Source organism: Papio anubis, chromosome 16 (assembly GCF_008728515.1).
Source record: "Papio anubis isolate 15944 chromosome 16, Panubis1.0, whole genome shotgun sequence".
In the NCBI taxonomy this organism is placed as follows: Eukaryota; Metazoa; Chordata; class Mammalia; order Primates; family Cercopithecidae; genus Papio; species Papio anubis.
Window position 1 is genome coordinate 59,879,028 of NC_044991.1, and position 16,753 is coordinate 59,895,780.

The 16,753-nt window shown below is 50.4% G+C and overlaps 1 protein-coding gene across 3 annotated transcripts in view; it reads left to right on the forward strand.

The window, feature by feature from the left end:
- The first annotated feature begins 490 nt into the window (after positions 1 to 490).
- Positions 491 to 16,753, forward strand: part of DNMT3B (DNA methyltransferase 3 beta) — a 48,294-nt gene continuing 32,031 nt past the window's right edge. For all 3 annotated transcript variants that reach the window (XM_003904868.4, XM_003904870.4, XM_003904871.4), the window contains exon 1: positions 491 to 796. The gene's annotated coding sequence lies outside the window, so the exon portion shown is untranslated. The remainder of the gene's footprint in view (positions 797 to 16,753) is intronic.

Sequence of the window (16,753 nt, forward strand, 5' to 3'; positions counted from 1 at the left end):
GGGCGAGGCAGAGGGTCCAAAGCAGGATGACAGGCAGGGGCACCGCGGCGCCCCGGTGGCACTGCGGCTGGAGGTGGGGGTTAAAGCGGATGCTCTGGTGCTGTGTGACTAAGTGGGGGCCCTGCCCTCTCTGAGCCCCCGCCTCCAGGCCTGTGTGTGTCTCCGTTCGGGTTGAAGGGAGCCCGGGAAAAGAGGCTCCAGAAGGAGTCTGGTTTTGGACGTCTGACCCCACCCCTCCCGCTTAGGGTCCCCCAGGGTGATTTTACTGGCCCGGGGTTGGCGGGGGCAGGGGGCCAGGGGGCGGAGCCCGCAGAGAGGGGCGGAGGGGAGGCTCCGAGCGATTTCAAATTTCCCTCGTCCCCGCCCCCCCGGTCCCCCCGCGCCCGGGCCGGGATCTGAGTGGCTGCGGCGGGGGCGCCCCCGGGCGGGGGCGGGGCGAGGGCCGGGCCGGGGCTACAAGGGGAGTCGGCACCGCCCCCTCCCCACCCACTCTCGCTGCCCCGTCCGGCCCGCGTCGCTTCCTCGCAGCAGCCGCTCCCGGCTCCGCGGCCGCAGCCCGCGTGGACGCTCCGAGCGCCCCCCGACGGACGGGACCGGCTACCTGGCGGTCGGGCGAGCGGGCGGCCGCGCCCGGCCGGCAGCGCTGGGGTTAAGTGGCCCAAGTAAACCTAGCTCGGCGATCGGCGCCGGAGATTCGCGAGCCCAGCGCCCTGCACGGCCGCCCGCCGGCCTCCCGCCAGCCAGCCCCGACCCGCGGCTCCGCCGCCCAGCCGCGCCCGAGCCAGCCCTGCGGCAGGTGAGCGCCCCGGGGCCCCGGGGAGGCTCGGCAGCCGCCGGCTTCGAGGGCTGCTAGGGGAGGGGACGGCGAGGGGCTTCCTAAGCTGCCGGGGAGAGAACCTCTCCAGGACCTCCCGAGGAGGGGCTCCCGCCGGGCTGGGTTGGCGGGGTGAGGAAACGCCCACGGACCCTGCTTGGGGTGGAACGGGGTCCGCGGGTGGGACGCGGGGGACATACATCTGACGGGACCGGAGATACGAGAGGAAGGGACGCGTCTGCTGCCTCCAGGAGCCCGAAGAGGAGAGAAGCTTGCTTTCAGGGAGGGGGACACGCTGGCTTCCCGGGGTCCAGACTCGAGGGGGAGGAGGTGTCCGTCGAGAGCATGAACAGGGGCTTTGCTCATGGGCAGGGGGTGTACTCACTTGGCCTCGGCCTTGTGATAAGTTAAGGGGCGGAGGAGGTGAGGAGGGGTTTCTGCCATGCAGGTGGGCGTCCGCCCCTTGCAACTGGGATGTGGGGCTTCAGGCGAGGCGCTGTCCCTTCCCCCGACCCCAACTTTAGGAAAGAACTCTTGAGTGTGGGCTTAGACTCGGGCGGGCTGGGGCGTGCGCGCGTGTAGGGGATGGAGGCAGAGGGCGACCTCCCGGGGTGCTCCCGACCTGAGCCACCAAGCGCGGGGCGCAGCGGGGCGCCCTCTCCCTGCTGTGCACATCTGGCTCGGAAGGAGCCGGCCGGAGGGACGGCACCTCCCTGCCCCGGCCACTCCGCCTACCCTGGGGTCTTACATTCCATTCTTAGCCTATCTCCTGGGTGCGGCTGGCCCCACTTCCCAGACTCGCACACTGAGGCCACAAAACCTCTAGCACAAGCTCCTGGAAGATAAGCTTCCCGACTCGTGGTTGCATGGGGAGGGGTTATTGAGCCCTACTTTATCGGGGAGCAAGTGGAAGCAGAGAAAGACCTAACAAGCTGTAAGACTGCGCTGCCCTTGTGCCCAGGCTCCTCGCTGGAGGATCTCACCTGTGGATGGAGTTCTGAGCCTAGTTCTTGCCCGCGCCTCCAGCCTTCCCTGCTCCCTTTTTCTCCCTGGTCTAGAAGAGAGGCTCGCTGGGCCCCCGTGTTTCCACCCTCCCCCGAAGCTGGGAAGTGTTTAAAGGGAATTAAGGACAGAGTATGAACTTTGAGCTGCCTCCTGAGTTCTGGATGCGGTGGGTTTTGGCGGATGGGTGGCAGTTTTTGGGAGACAGCTATTATCTCCTCTACCAGGCCTGCTGGGGCTTCTTGTTAACCCACCTTGGAAACGCCAGGTGCGGACTTGATTTTTCCAGAGTTGAGATGATGGTACTTAGTTTATAGGGTTGGTATACAGTAAGCACTCAATACATGTTTGCCATTGTTGGAATCACTAGCTAGCACACAGGCTAAGCAAGCTTCCTTCCCTAGGGAAGCATAAGTCGTAGTTCTTCAGCATGTGTTTAAACCCAGTCTCACCAAGTTCATTGCTCTCCGTGCCTTCACTATTACATCTGAATTAGCAACAGTCCTACTGATAGGGTTGTGTAAGGATGAAACCAGTCTTATGCGTGAATTAACCTCTTCAGCCCTTGATCTTCCTCAGATGTTTATGTGTAATAGCCTCTACCACATTGGGCCTGGGTAAAGACACAGTGGGATAGTGCCTGTGTAGGGTCAGCACATGAGTGTTGATGTCTGTACTTAATAACCAATAGCCTCTCGTTTTAGGGTGGCCATTCCTGAGATTTGGGGATGGAGGGAGGCACCCCTGCCAGCCTCTCCTTTTCCTGCCTTCACGAAGGTGGTCAATTTCTTTCTCAACTCTGGAAGCTTTTCCCAATCATTGTCCACGATTAAGGAGTTGGCAGGAAGAACCGCCTTTGTTCCCTTTTGAACAGAGTCTTGGTTTTGTTTTATGGGTTGGGGCCGTTTTTAAAGCCCTCCCGGCCAAGCATGGGGGCCTACTGCAAAGGTGTAATTGCAGAACTAAGTGAGATCCTTTACCTTTTGCCATTGGGGTGGAGAGTGCTGAGACAAAGGGACAAGGGCTGGGGCCAGTGGCATCCTGCTCTTAAAGTCGTAGACATAACCCCCACCCCTTGCAGAGGATGGGGGGAGGGGAAGACGGTATCTGGGAGCTGCAGGGGTCTAAGGGAGGAGCAAGGGAGGTGGGGTTGGGGAGGCTGCTTCCTTCCCTTCCTCCAGCCACGTGGGGCCTGTGATCCAGAGGCGCCTGTCGTCCCTCATTATTGCAGCCCCATGGACCTGCTTCCAGTGGGGGCTTGGGCGAGTTCTAAAGGGAAAACTTACCTTGGGATTCCTTTTTCTAGACCAAGTCATGCCAGCTGCCTCACCTCCAGACTCAGACGCCTTTTCCAGTTTCAGCTAAATGTGAAACTTTTCAGAAGTATAAGGTTGTGCTGTCTCCCCCAAGCACCAGTCCTTAGCTCAGGCACATACTACTAATTGAGTGGAGTTTTTTTCTTTTAAATCATGAATTTTCAGAATGATTTCCAGTTTCATGGTGGACCAGGACTGGTGAAGTGTGGAATTCATTTCATGTGCAGGCCACTCTCTTTGTAAACAGAGACTGAGCAGACATATCTCCCCTTTTGTTGGGGGGCTCATATTCTCACTGGGACCCTTTTACAGGTGATAGAACTGAGGCTCTGGAAGATACAGGAAGATTACATCTTGGTGGTGAGCATTTTCTTTCGCTCTTTTTTTTTTTTTGAGCCAGTCTCACGTTGCCACCCAGGCTGGAGTGCAGTGTTATGATCTTGGCCCACTGCAACCTCCGCCTCCTGGGTTCAAGCCATTCTCCTGCCTCAATCTTCCGAGTAGCTGGGATTACAGGCGCACACCACCACGCCTGGCTAGTTTTTGTATTTTCAGTTGAAATGCGGTTTCATCATGTAGGCAAGGCTGGTCTCAAACTCCTGACCTCAAATGATTCACCCTTCTCGGCTTCCCAAAATGTTGGGATTACAGGTGTGAGCTGTTACACCCGGCTGCTTTTTATTTATTTACTTATTTACATTTTTAAATTTTTTTTTTTTGATACGAGTCTTACTCTGTCGCCCAGACTGGAGTGCAGTGGCACGAACTCCACTTACTGCAAGCTCCACCCCCCGGTTGCACGCCATTCTCCTGCCTCAGCCTCCCGAGTCCTGGGACTACAGGTGCCTGCCACCACGCCTGGCTAATTTTTTTGTATTTTAAGTAGACACAGGTTTTTTGTTTTTGTTTTTGTTTTTTTTGACACAGGGTTTCACTGTGTTCACCAGGATGGTCGCCACGTAGATTACAAGCGTGAGCCACTGGGCCCAGCCATGCTTTTAAAATATATATATATATATTTAGGCTGGGTGTGGTGCCTCACACCCATAATCCCAGCACACTGGGAGACTGAGGCTGGCGGATCACTTAAGGCCAGGAGTTCAAGACCAGCCTGGCCAACATGGTGAAACTGTGACTCTACAAAAAATACAAAAAGTAGCCAGGCGTGGTTGTGCATGCCTGTAATCCTTGCTACTCGGAGGCTGAGGCACGAGAATTGCTTGAACCTAGGAGGCGGAGGTTGCAGTGAGCCGAGATCCTGCCACTGTTCTCCAGCCTGGGTGACAGAGCAAGACCCTGTCTCAAAAAAAAAAAAAAAGCAAAAAAAAAATTTTGTCTGTGTGTGTATATATATATATATACACACACACACACACACACACATATATATAGATATGCTTACTTTTTTTTTTTTTTTATAAGGACGTGGTCTCGCTATGTTGCCAAGGCTAGCCTTGAAAGCCTGTGTTGTAGGATCCTTCTGTCTCAGCCTTCCGAAGGCTTGGGATTACATGTGTGAGCTACCATATATGGCCTCTAAGTCACTTTTCACTCAGATATTTTAATTCTTTCAAACAAAATAGTACAGGTATGACCTCTGCTCTAGTTTATTTTTTATTTACTTATTTATATTTTGAGACAGACTTGCTCTGTTGCCCAGGCTGGAGCACAGTGGCACGATTTCGGCTCACTGCAACCTCTGTCTCCTGGGTTCAAGCAATTCTTATGCCTCAACCTCCCAAGTAGCTGGGACTACAGGCATGTGCCACCATGCCTGGCCAATTTTTGTATGTTTTGTAAAGATGGGGTTTCACCTCATTGCCCAAGCTAGTCTCCTGGGCTCAGGCAATCTATCCTCCTCAGCCTCCCAAAGTGCTGGGATTATAGACATGAGCCAACACACCCAAATTCAATTTTTATTTTATTATTTTTATTTTTTGAGATGGAGTTTCACTCTTGTCACCCAGGCTGGAGTGCAATGGCGTGATCTTGGCTCACTGCAACTTCCACCTGCCGGGTTCAAGTGATACTCCTGCATCAGCCTCCCAAGTAGCTGGGACTATAGGCGTGCGCCACCACGCCTGGCTAACTTTTTATTTTTTTTAGTAGAGACGGGGTTTCTCCATGTTGGTCAGGCTGGTCTCGAACTCCTGACCTCAGGTGATCTGCCCACCTCAGCCTCCCTCCCATAGAGCTGGGATTATAGGCGTGAGCCACCGTGCCTGGCCCAAATTCAATTTTTAATGGTGTCTTTGTCTTGTTTTGTGGCTACAACATCATTTATCTGCCTGAGAATATTGCAGGGTTTAGTGTTCCCTTGAGTTCCCTCCAATATTAAGGGATACTCCGTTTTCCAGTACCTTGCCCTGGAGGTCTGGCTACAGGGCCAGGGGACTGGCGAGGTCTCAGTCTGGCATCTGTTCCTCCACTTGTCCCAGTCTGTAACCTCTTGTTTTGTTTTGTTTTTTTTTTTAAAATTATTTCTTTTGAGACAATTCTCGCATTGTCACCCAGGCTGGAGTGCAGTGGTGCGATCATAGCTCACTGCAGCCTTGAACCCCTGGGCTTATTCCAGGATCCTCCCACTTCAGTCTCCTGAGTAGCTGGGACCTTATCCACGTGCCTCCATGCCCATCTAATTTTTTTTTTTTTTTTTTTGAGACAGAGTCTGTTGCCCAGGCTGGAGTACAGTGTCACGATCTCAGCTCACTGCAAGCTCCACCTCCTGGGTTCACGCCATTCTCCTGCCTCAGCCTACTGAGTAGCTGGGACTACAGGCCCCCGCCACCATGCCCAGCTAACTTTTTGTGTTTTTAGTAGAGATAGGGTTTCACCGTAGCCAGGATGGTCTCAATCTCCTGACCTCGTTATCCACCCGCCTTGGCCTCCCAAAGTGCTGGGATTACAGGCATGAGCCACGGCACCCAGCCCATGCTCATCTAATTTTAAAATTTTTTTGTAGAAACATTAAAGTCTCACTATGTTGCCCCAGCTGGTCTCAAACCCCTGGGCTCAAGCAATCCTGCCTCGGTCTCCCAAAGTGCTGGGACTACAGGTGTGAGCCTCTGCACCCAGCTGTCTTGTGTTCTTGTCCAGAGCCTCAGCCTGTGTGGCTGAAGAAGAGTGGTTGTCTCCGGAGCAGTAGGCTGAGGGAGGGGATTTGGGAGTCAAGGGTCTAACTCTCCTGCAGAAGTACTGATGCGTTTGTAGGGTGTTCCCTGTAGCCAGTACAGTGATGGGCCCTGGCAGCATGGCAACATGGCTCACTGTGTTGCTTAGGCTGGAGTGCAGTGGTACGATCACAGCTCACTGCAGCCTTGAACTCCTGGGTCGAGCCATCCTCCCACCTCAGTCACCTCCTGAGTAGCTATAGGTGAGAGCCACCAGGCTTGGCTAATTTTAATTTTTTTTTTTTTTTTTTGGAGATGGAGTTTCGCTCTTGTTGTCCAGGCTAGAGTGCAATGGCGGGATCTCAGCTCACCGCAACCCCCGCCTGCCAGGTTCAAGTGATTCTCCTGCCTCAGCCTCCTGAGTAGCTGGGATTACAGGCATGCACCACCATTCCTGGCTAATTTTGTTTTTTTTAGTAGAGATGGTGTTTCTCCATGTTGGTCAGGCTGGTCTCGAATTCCCCACCTCAGGTGATCCACCCACCTCGGCCTCTCAAAGTGCTGGGATTACAGGTGTGAGCCACTGTGCCCGGCTAATTTTAAAGTGATTTTTTATGGAGAGTCTCTTGCTGTGTTGCCCAGGCTGGTCTCAAATTCCTAGGCTCAAGTGTAATCCCCAAGTGCTGGGATTATAGGTGTGAGCCACCGTGCCTGGTCCCTTGTCTGCCTTTGATTCCTAATTACTATCAGGCTTCCTGAAGCCTAGTAGAACTCATATCTGAATGGATACAGGAGGCTCTGGAGATGGGAATGGGGAGGCACTAACTAGGGTCCCACTGAGCCAGCTACAGGCACCCCCTCTTTTGTGAAAAGGTGGTTGTGATGAAGACTTAAGTGTTCATTATATTCCAGGCAAGCCATTTTCTCTGACTCTGGGAGTTGTTCGGCACCATGGGTAAGGAAGCCCTAACCTGACGATGGCACTTGAGGAAGAGCCTCAAGCTTAGGCACTGGCTTTCCCAAGTCTTTGGGTGAATTTGCAAACCTCATCTGTGTCCTCATGTTGCCCTAGGATGTTACATGCTGAGCTGTAAGCAGGATGCTGAATTAGGGGAACTGCTCAGTACTAAATATGACTGTTACTATGACCACACAACTAGCAAGGAGTAGAACTGTGTTAAAACACTCTTGCAGATTTATTTTCCAAAACTTCTGCCGGCACCCGACTGAGTCCACAGAACTGGCAGGACACACAAGATGTGCTGGGTTAAGACGCTCTGGTGCTTTCTGTGGGTGCAGCTGACTGTTTTGCAGGCCTGCTTCTTGACTGTTGAGGCGGGCAGATCTGAGCCCCCACGAGGTAATTGTGGACAGTTTTTGAAAAGTGGTTTTTATGTTAGATCATGGGCTTCTTTTAAAGCCATTTGTATATATGCAGTTCCCTTATCTGTAGGCCTTAATTTTGATATTTCTTTTTTCCTTTTTGAGATTTGTTTTCTGTCCTTGCAGTACTGCTTTTTCCAGAATGTCATATAAATGGAATCATACATTATTATTATTATTATTTTTGAGATAGCATCTCACTGTCGCCCAGGCTGGAGTACAGTGGCATGATCTGGCACACTGCAACTTCCGCCTCCTGGATTCAAGCGGGAGCCATGCATTATATAGCCCTTTGAGTCTGGGTTGTTTTACTTAGTGTGAGATATTTGAGACTTATTTGTGTTGTGACATGTACTAGCAGTTATTTCTTACTTTTAAAAAATTTTTTTGAGGCAGGGTCTCTGGAGTTCAGTACTGCAGTCACAGCTCACTGTAACCTCACCTCCAATGCTCCAGTGGTCCTCCCACCACAGCCCTCACTTCCCAGTAGCTTCAACTACAGGCACTTGTGCACCACTATACCTAGTTAATTAAAAAAAAATTTTTTTTTTGAGACAGTCTTGCTTTGTCACTCAGGCTAGAGTGCAATGGTGTGATCTCAGCTCACTGCAACCTCCAACTCCTGGGTTCAAACGATTTTTCTGCATCAGCCTCCTGCGTAGCTGGAATTACAGGTACCCGCCACCTCATCAGGCTAGTTTTTTGTGATTTTTTTTTTTTTCTTTTTTCTTCTGAGACAGTTTTTCGCTCTTGCTGCCCAGGCTGAAGTGCAATGGCGTGATCTCAGCTTACTGCAACCTCCGCCTCCCAGGTTCAAGTGATTCTCCTGCCTCAGTCTCCCAAGTAGCTGGGATTACAGGCATGTGCCACCATGCCCGGCTAATTTTTTTTTTTTTTTTTTTTAGTAGAGACGGGGTTTCTCCATGTCGATCAGGCTGGTCTTCAACTCCCGACCTCAGGCGATTTGCCCACCTCGGTCTCCCAAAGTGATGGGATTATAGGCGTAAGCCACCACGCCCGGCCTAGTTTTTGTATTTTTTATTTTAATAGAGATGGAGTTTCACCACGTTGGCCAGGCTGGTCTCGAACTCCTGATCTCAAACGATCTGCCCACCTCGGCCTCACAAAGTGCTGGAATTACAGGCTTGAGACACCGTACTTGGCCTTAAATTTTTTTTTTTTTTTTTTTTTGAGACGGAGTTTCGCTCTTCGTTGCTCAGGCTGGAGTGCAATGGTGCAATCTTGGCTCACTGCAACCTCCGCCTCCTGGGTTCAAGTGATGTTCCTACCTCAGCCTCCCAAGTAGCTGGGATTACAGGCATGTGCCACCACGCCCCGCTAATTTTGTATTTTTAGTGGAGACGGGGGTTTTGAACTCCTGACTTCAGGTGATCCGCCCACCTAGGCCCCCCAAAGTGCTGGGATTACAGGCATGAACCACTGTGCCCAGCCTAAATTTTTTTTTTTTTTTTGTAGTGTTGGGGTCTCACTTTGTTGCCTAGGCTGATCTTGAACTCCTGGGCTCAAGCCATCCTCCTGCCTGGGCTTCCGACATTGCTGGGATTACAGGCATAAGCCACTGTCCCTGGCATCTTTTTTTTTTTGATATGAATATAACATGCCTAGCTTTTCTTTGTGTTGTGATTTTTATCTTTTCAATGCATAATGTACAAGGACTTATTTTCTGGTTATGATAGAAATAATTTATTTGAAAGTCTGTCCATGTTGAAACAACTAAAAATGCTGTGCCTTTATCTGTGGGTAGAAGAACTAAGCTCCCTTAAAGAAATCTAGAGAGCAGAAGAGAACAGGAAATGAGAGACCACAAACTAAAGGGAGAAAATGAACTTTTCAATAAGGCTTGCAGGCTTGCTCTAGCAGTTGTAGTGATTAAAAATAGTAGCAATGGCCTAGAGCAGTGGCTCACACTTGTAATCCCCGCACTTTGGGAGGCTGAGGTGGGCGGATTGCCTGAGGTCGGGAGTTCAAGACCAGCCTGGCCAGCGTGGTGAAACCCCATCTCTACTAAAAATATAAAAATTAGCTGGGCGTGGTGGCATGCACCTGTAATCCCAAGGAAGCTGAGGCAGGAGAATCGCTTGAACCCAGGAGGTGGAGGTTGCAGTGACCCGAGGTCATGCCATTGCACTCCAGCCTGGGCAACAGAACAAGACTCCATCTCAAAAAAAAAAAAGAAAAAAAAGAATGGCAAAGGATAAATACCAAACAGAGAACTGAGCCTCCAAACATACTACATATATATTGGAAGTTCAAATAAGAGGTAGAGTTGGGATGTATTCATGGGTGTCTGGCTCTACTTGTGGGCAAAAATAATTAGGTCCCTACCTCATACCATATACAAATAATCAAATAATTATGTTGATGAAACCTGAATGGACTAATTCAAATAAGTGTTTCTTAGGCGAGTTACGTGTTTTCTGATTATAAAAGTTACATAGGCTTGCCGGGCGTGGTGGCTCATGCCTGTAATCCCAGCACTTTGGGAGGCTGAGGCGGGCGGATCACCTGAGGTCGGGAATTCAAGACCAGCCTGACTAACATGGAGAAACCCGGTCTCTACTAAAAATGCAAAATTAACCAGGTATGGTGGCTCATTCCTGTAATCCCAGCTACTATGGAGGCTGAGGCAGGAGAATCGCTTGAACCCAGGAGGTGGAGGTTACAGTGAGTCGAGATTGCACCATTGCACTCCAGCCTGGGAAACAAGAGCGAAACTGTCTCAAAAAAGAAAAAAGTTACATGGGCTTAAGGTAGTTACCCCAAACCTTCCTTCTGAGTATGAATTTTTAGAGTTAGAGAAGAAATGCCAGAGGTAAATGGCTTAAACATTAATAATTGATATTGTATTATGCAGGTTTTTTGTTTTCACTTTACATAACTTTGTCTAACAATAAGTACTGCACTCTTTGCCCCCTATTGTGGAAGTAGGTAATTTAGTTAACCAGTCCTCTTGACTGTGATTTGATTGCAGTGTTTGCTGTGACAAACAGTACTGCAGCGACCCCCTTGCACAGAGGCCTTCGCGAGAGCTTTGAACTGGGTGGTTTCTGAGCAGTAGAATCCTGTGTAGCAGGATATAGATGTTAGGCATTTTAGATGACACAGTCAAGATTACTATCCCAAAGACTGAACCAGTATCCCTGCTGTGTAGGTGTTTAGGCTTAAGATGACTAAATACTGTGTAGATATGTAGACTCGAGATTTAAGACGTTCTTAGTTGAAGCCACAGGTGCAGCCCACTGTGAGGGACGGGCCAAGGTTGAGGGGGTCTCTTTCCAGAACATTGACCTCCTTTGCCCTCTTGGGAGGGGACAGAGGGTCCTAGGCTCTGATTTTGCCAAGGGGTAGGTAGCCACAGGAATTGGGCATGGCAGTGCCTAGGATTCTGCTCCTATGCTGCCCCTCATTCTCTGAATTACCATTGACCACTCCCTGGGGCTGCCACACCCTTCAAGGGGTTCTCGAAGTGGATATAGGGGAAGGGGCTGGGTGCTTGTGTTTTTTGTATAAAGGGCAAAAAGTTTAGACTCTAAAGTTACTGTCATATCTTTTCAGATCTTTATGGTCCCAGGTTTTTTTTTTCCTGTTACTTATCTAAAAGGTAATGACATGATTTTATTCCAATGCACTGACAAACATCTGAGTGTATTTTGGTGTCATGAACAGCCTGCAGATAGCCACTTGTCTGGTTTTTCCCTGTTTGGACACACACTTTTTTTTTTTTGAGACGGAGCCTGTACTGTTGCCCAGGCTGGAGAGCAGTGACTCACTGCGACCTCCGCTTCCCGGGTTCAAGCGATTCTCCTGCCTCAGCCTCCCGAGTAACTGGGACTATAGGTGTGTGCCACTACGCCTGGTTAATTTTTTTGTATGGACACACTCTTCTGATAATTCTGCTTACTCTGCCAAGGGCCCAGCTTCTACTGTAGGATGACAATGGTACATGTACTCATGACCTAGAGGCATTGAGCAATTCCCCAAATGCATCCCGAATTGTGGAGGGTGATGGGGTGGATACTTCTTGATTGGCCTTGTGGGGTGGTGCTGGGGTGGGCAGCAAGATGGCACCTGAGAATAAGTGACTTCAGGTGTCACCTATGTAGGTGTCCTTGGTACCAACTTCCCAGTGAATCAGGTGGGTTACTTTATTTCACAGATTATAAAACTGGGGTTTGAGAAAAATATTGGTTTTTTTTTTTTTTTTTTTTTTTGAGAACAGGGCCTAGAGTGCATGGCGTGACGATAGCTTACCGCACCCTCAACCTCCGAGGCTTAGGTGATCGTTCCCCATCACCTTCTGAGGAGCTGGGACTACAGGCCAATAGCTAGGACGACAGGGGCATGCCAACACATTCAGCTAATTTAAAAAAATATTTTAATAGAGAAGAGGTCTTGCTGTGTTGCCCAGGCTGGCGTTCAATTCCTGAGCCCAAGCTCAAGCCTCGACCTTCTAAAATGGTGGGATTACCGGCATGAGCCACTGTGCCCAACAGTGTTTTTTTTTTTTTTACTGCTTTCCTGTAAATCTGATGTTTTCTGGAATTTAGGGTAAGTTCCTTATCAGACAAAAGCACAGTACTGGGACCTTGTGTTCTGTCACGTGTTCTGCTGCCACCGGTGTGGACAGCCTGTGTCTGGTCCCCTTTCCTTTGGATGTGCTGCCTGGATCCTTCCCGCTCTCTACTTCACCTAGGTGTGGTGTCCCTCCCTGGGCTTAACTTTTACAGCCTACTTACCGCATTGTTTTATGGTGTCTTTTTTTTCTTTTCTTTTTTTTTTTTTTTGAGACGGAGTCTCGCTGTGTCATCCAGGCTGGAGTGCAGTGGCATGATCTCGCTTACTGCAAGCTCCGCCTCCCGGGTTCACGCCATTCTCCTGCCTCAGCCTCCCGAGTAGCTGGGACTACAGGTGTGTGCCACCACGCCCAGCTAATTTTTTGTATTTTTAGTAGAGATGGGGTTTCACTGTGTTAGCAGGGATGGTCTCAATCTCCTGACCCTGTGATCCGCCCGCCTTGGCCTCCCAAAGTGCTGGGATTATGGGCCTGAGCCACCGCACCTGGCCTTTTTTTTTCTTTTTTAGATTCAAGGAGTACATGTGCTTGTTTGTTGCATGGGTATATTACTTACTGGTGGGGATTGGGCTTCTGGTATATCCATTACCCAAATACTGAACGTTGTACCTGATAGGTGGTTTTTCAACCCTTGCTGCTTCCCATCCTCCCGTCTTTTTGGGGTCTCCCATGTCTTGTCTTGTCTTTTTTGTTTTCTTTGCTTTTTTCTTTTCTTTTTTGAAATGGAGTCTCCCCCTTGTTGCCCAGGCTGGAGTATAGTGGCACGATCTCAACCTCACTGCAACCTGCTCACTGCAATCTCCGCCTCCCGGGTTCAAGTGATTCTCCTGCCCAGCCTCCTGAGTAGCTGGGATTACACGCGCCTGCCACCATGCCCAGCTAATTTTTTTGTGCGTGTTTTTAGTAGAGATGGGGTTTCACCATGTTGATCAGGCTGGTCTTGAACTCCTGGCCTCAAGTGATCTGCCCGCCTCGGCCTCCCAAAGTGCTGGGATTACAGGCCATTCTCCTTCTTCAGCCTCTCCAAGTAGCTGGGACTACAGGTGCCCGCCATCACGCCCAGCTAATTTTTTGTATTTTTTTTTTTTTTTTTGAGACGGAGTCTCGCTCTGTCGCCCAGGCTGGAGTGCAGTGGCCGGATCTCAGCTCACTGCAAGCTCCGCCTCCCGGGTTTACGCCATTCTCCGGCCTCAGCCTCCCGAGTAGCTGGGACTGCAGGCGCTCGCCATCTCGCCCGGCTAGTTTTTTGTATTTTTTAGTAGAGACGGGGTTTCACCGTGTTAGCCAGGATGGTCTCGATCTCCTGACCTCGTGATCCGCCCGTCTCGGCCTCCCAAAGTGCTGGGATTACAGGCTTGAGCCACCGCGCCCGGCCAATTTTTTGTATTTTTAGTAGAGACAGGTTTTCACCGTGGTCTCGGTTTCCTGACCTCGTGATCTGCCTGCCTTGGCCTCCCAAAGTTCTGGGATTACAAGCATGAGCCACCGCGCCCGGCTGAATTTTTTTATTTTTAGTAGAGATGGGGTTTCACCATGTTGGCCAGGCTGGCCTTGAACTCCTGACCTCAGGTGATCCACCCGCCTCAGCCTCCCAAAGTGCTGGGATTACAGGCTTGAGCTACCACACCTGGCCCTAGATTTCTCTAACATAGGCTGTGGAGGTGGAATTTTTATTTATTTTTTCTTTAAATTGATACTCTCCACTGAATGAAGGATTTTAGTTTTTAATTTTTTACTGCACCCCGGGGTTGGGGCAGATACCAAAGTGATCCCCCTTCCTGCATTGTGAGGTTTAATTAATGCAATTAACATTTACGAAGTGCTGTGAAACAGCTCTGCTGCTGGTGTCAGCCTGGAGGAAATGAGTGACATCAGTTCTCAGCATTATTGCTGGGTTGGGGCGAGTCCCTGAGCCTTCTCTTGAGTCTAATTGGGGGTGCCACCTACCCCTCTGTCTGCCACATTGCATTTGAGTACATCTGACCTGGTTCAGTCGGGGCACAGGCACCCTGCTGCACTAATGAGGAAAGCCCCTGGGGGAGAACCTTGTGGGTGGGCCCACCCAGTGCTGCTGCCCACCCCGAATCACACGCTGGACCCCAGCCTCTGGGAAAGGGTCAGAGTTCACCTCTCATCACAAGGTTAGGCAGCCACCTCCTGTGAAGGGAAACTCTCAGCTGGTGTATCATGTCCCAGCCGCGAAGCTCCCTTCATCCCTGGAATGGGTGATGCATTGTTCATAACTTCTGTAATTCTTGTCTGTCTCGGTTATGGCAGTTCCAGGCACGTGCCTTGGACTGCCTGGGCATGAGATTTGGCACTGCCACTTCTCTGTGTGACTTAACTCATCTGAGCCTGTTGAAGGCAGGGGGATAATAAGACCTGCCCCAGGATGGGGTGGGGGTTAAAAGAGGTGGCAGACAGGCTGGGTGCAGCAGCTTACACCTGTAATCTCAGGGTAAGGCGGGTGGATCACCTGAGGTCAGGAGTTTGAGACCAGCCTGGCCAACATGGCGAAACCCCGTCTCTACTGAAAATACAAAAATTAGCCAGGCATGGTGGTGCAAGCCTGTAATCCCAGCTACTCAGGAGGCTGAGGTGGAAGAATTGCTTGAACCGGGGAGGTGGAGGTTGCAGTGAGCGGAGATCACCCCACTGCACTCCAGCCCAGGTGACAGAGTAAGACTTGATCTTAAAAAAGAAAAAAAGTAAAAATCCATGGTGGTAGAGACAGTGTTCAGCCTACAGTAAGTAGGGCCTTGGGGACTGTTAGCTACTTGATGTTACAGTGGCAGAGTGGGATGGTGCAGTTCTAAATCCAGCATGTCCGCCACTCTGGATAGGTCATGTTAGATAAAGCAGTTGGCTTGTGATGGGGGCCATGTTATCTGGAAATGCCAGCCTTGAATCATGAAGTCAGTGAGATACATAGAAAGAGGTGGGGGAGATTCGTATCCACCAGTACACACCTGATGCTAATTTAATTTCTCTTGTCCTGATTCTAAGAACATGTAGTTAAATTTGTATGTTATTTACCTTCCCTATATATTGATCAAGGAGGTAGTATGTCAGTCTTTGTCTCGGGTTTCTCCATCTGCAAAACAGGAATAACAGTACTCACCACATTTAAAGATTAAATGAGTTAAGATGGGTAAAGCCAAAACAGTGCCTCACAAATAGTAAGCACTGAAAAAAAGATGACCTTATTATTAGGGGGGATTCTTATGTATTTATGTATGTGGGAGGAAAGGCCTGGGAGAGAAGCTTTTATTCCTGGATTTTGAGCTGTGGGTGTTGAGGTCTGAGAAAGGAAGCAGGAGGTGTAGGGAGTCGGGAGGGCTTCCAGGCTAAGAGAACACAGCAGCACATGCCTCAAGGCTAGATCGTCTTGGCCTGCGTGTAGACTAAAGCGGGGTGGGGGAGGAACTGAGCTGGGCATCTTTTTTTTTTTTTTTTTTTTGAGACGGAGTCTGTCGCCGGGGCTGGAGGGCTGGAGTGCAGTGGCCAGATCTCAGCTCACTGCAAGCTCTGCCTCCCGGGTTTACGCCATTCTCCTGCCTCAGCCTCCCGAGTAGCTGGGACTACAGGCGCCCGCCACCTCGCCTGGCTAGTTTTTTGTATTTTTTAGTAGAGACGGGGTTTCACCGTGTTAGCCAGGATGGTCTCTATCTCCTGACCTCGTGATCCGCCTGTCTCGGCCTCCCAAAGTGCTGGGATTACAGGCTTGAGCCACCGTGTCCGGCTGAGCTGGGCATCTTTTAGTCACGGGTGCAGGTTCTGAAGTTGGTGTATGCGTCTACACAGCTGTGGCTATAAGGCAATGAGGGTAGTTAATTTCACTACAAACATAGGGTCATGATAAAAACAGAAGGAATTTTAAATGAAATCACATTGAATTATGCAACGAGAAGAAAGTATATTTAAGTGCTCAGCTTGCTCCTGGGGCGCACCTAGGTAGCTGGTGCCATTTATTGTGGGTTTTCTTCCTGGACTCTCTCTTCAGTACCCACAGGTCTTGTTCTAGGGGCTTGAGACTTTTCCTGAATGTTGAGATACGGGTTTTAGAAGGCGTGCTGCCCACACGTCGGGTAGGCTGGTGACTAGTTGGCACTGCTGAGGCCCTGGGGGAAGTCCCAGGGTGGTTAATCATTGTCAACCTGGGTCTGTCTAGGAGGTGAGACTCCTGTCTGGCTTCTTGTTGACCCAGTTAGGGGCTGTTTGAGGACTGGGGTTCAGTGTTGCCTGCGAAACCCAGCACACATTAGAACCCTGGGTCCTGGATGAAGGCGAAGGAGGTCACATCCTTTAGTCCAGGCCTCTGGTTTGCCACCAGCTCCTGGCCACAAACAAACCCTGTGTGTCTTCCCCCCAGAGCACTTTGGGGTGGTGGACCCTCCTGGAGACTCCAGGTACACCAGGGAGCCCCACCTCCTACTCTATGCCAGGCCCACTAGGTTACTTAGTTCGCTGGTTTGGCCTGAGGTGAAATGCTTGAAAGTAATGATTATTCTGAAAGGACACTCCAGCAGCTTCC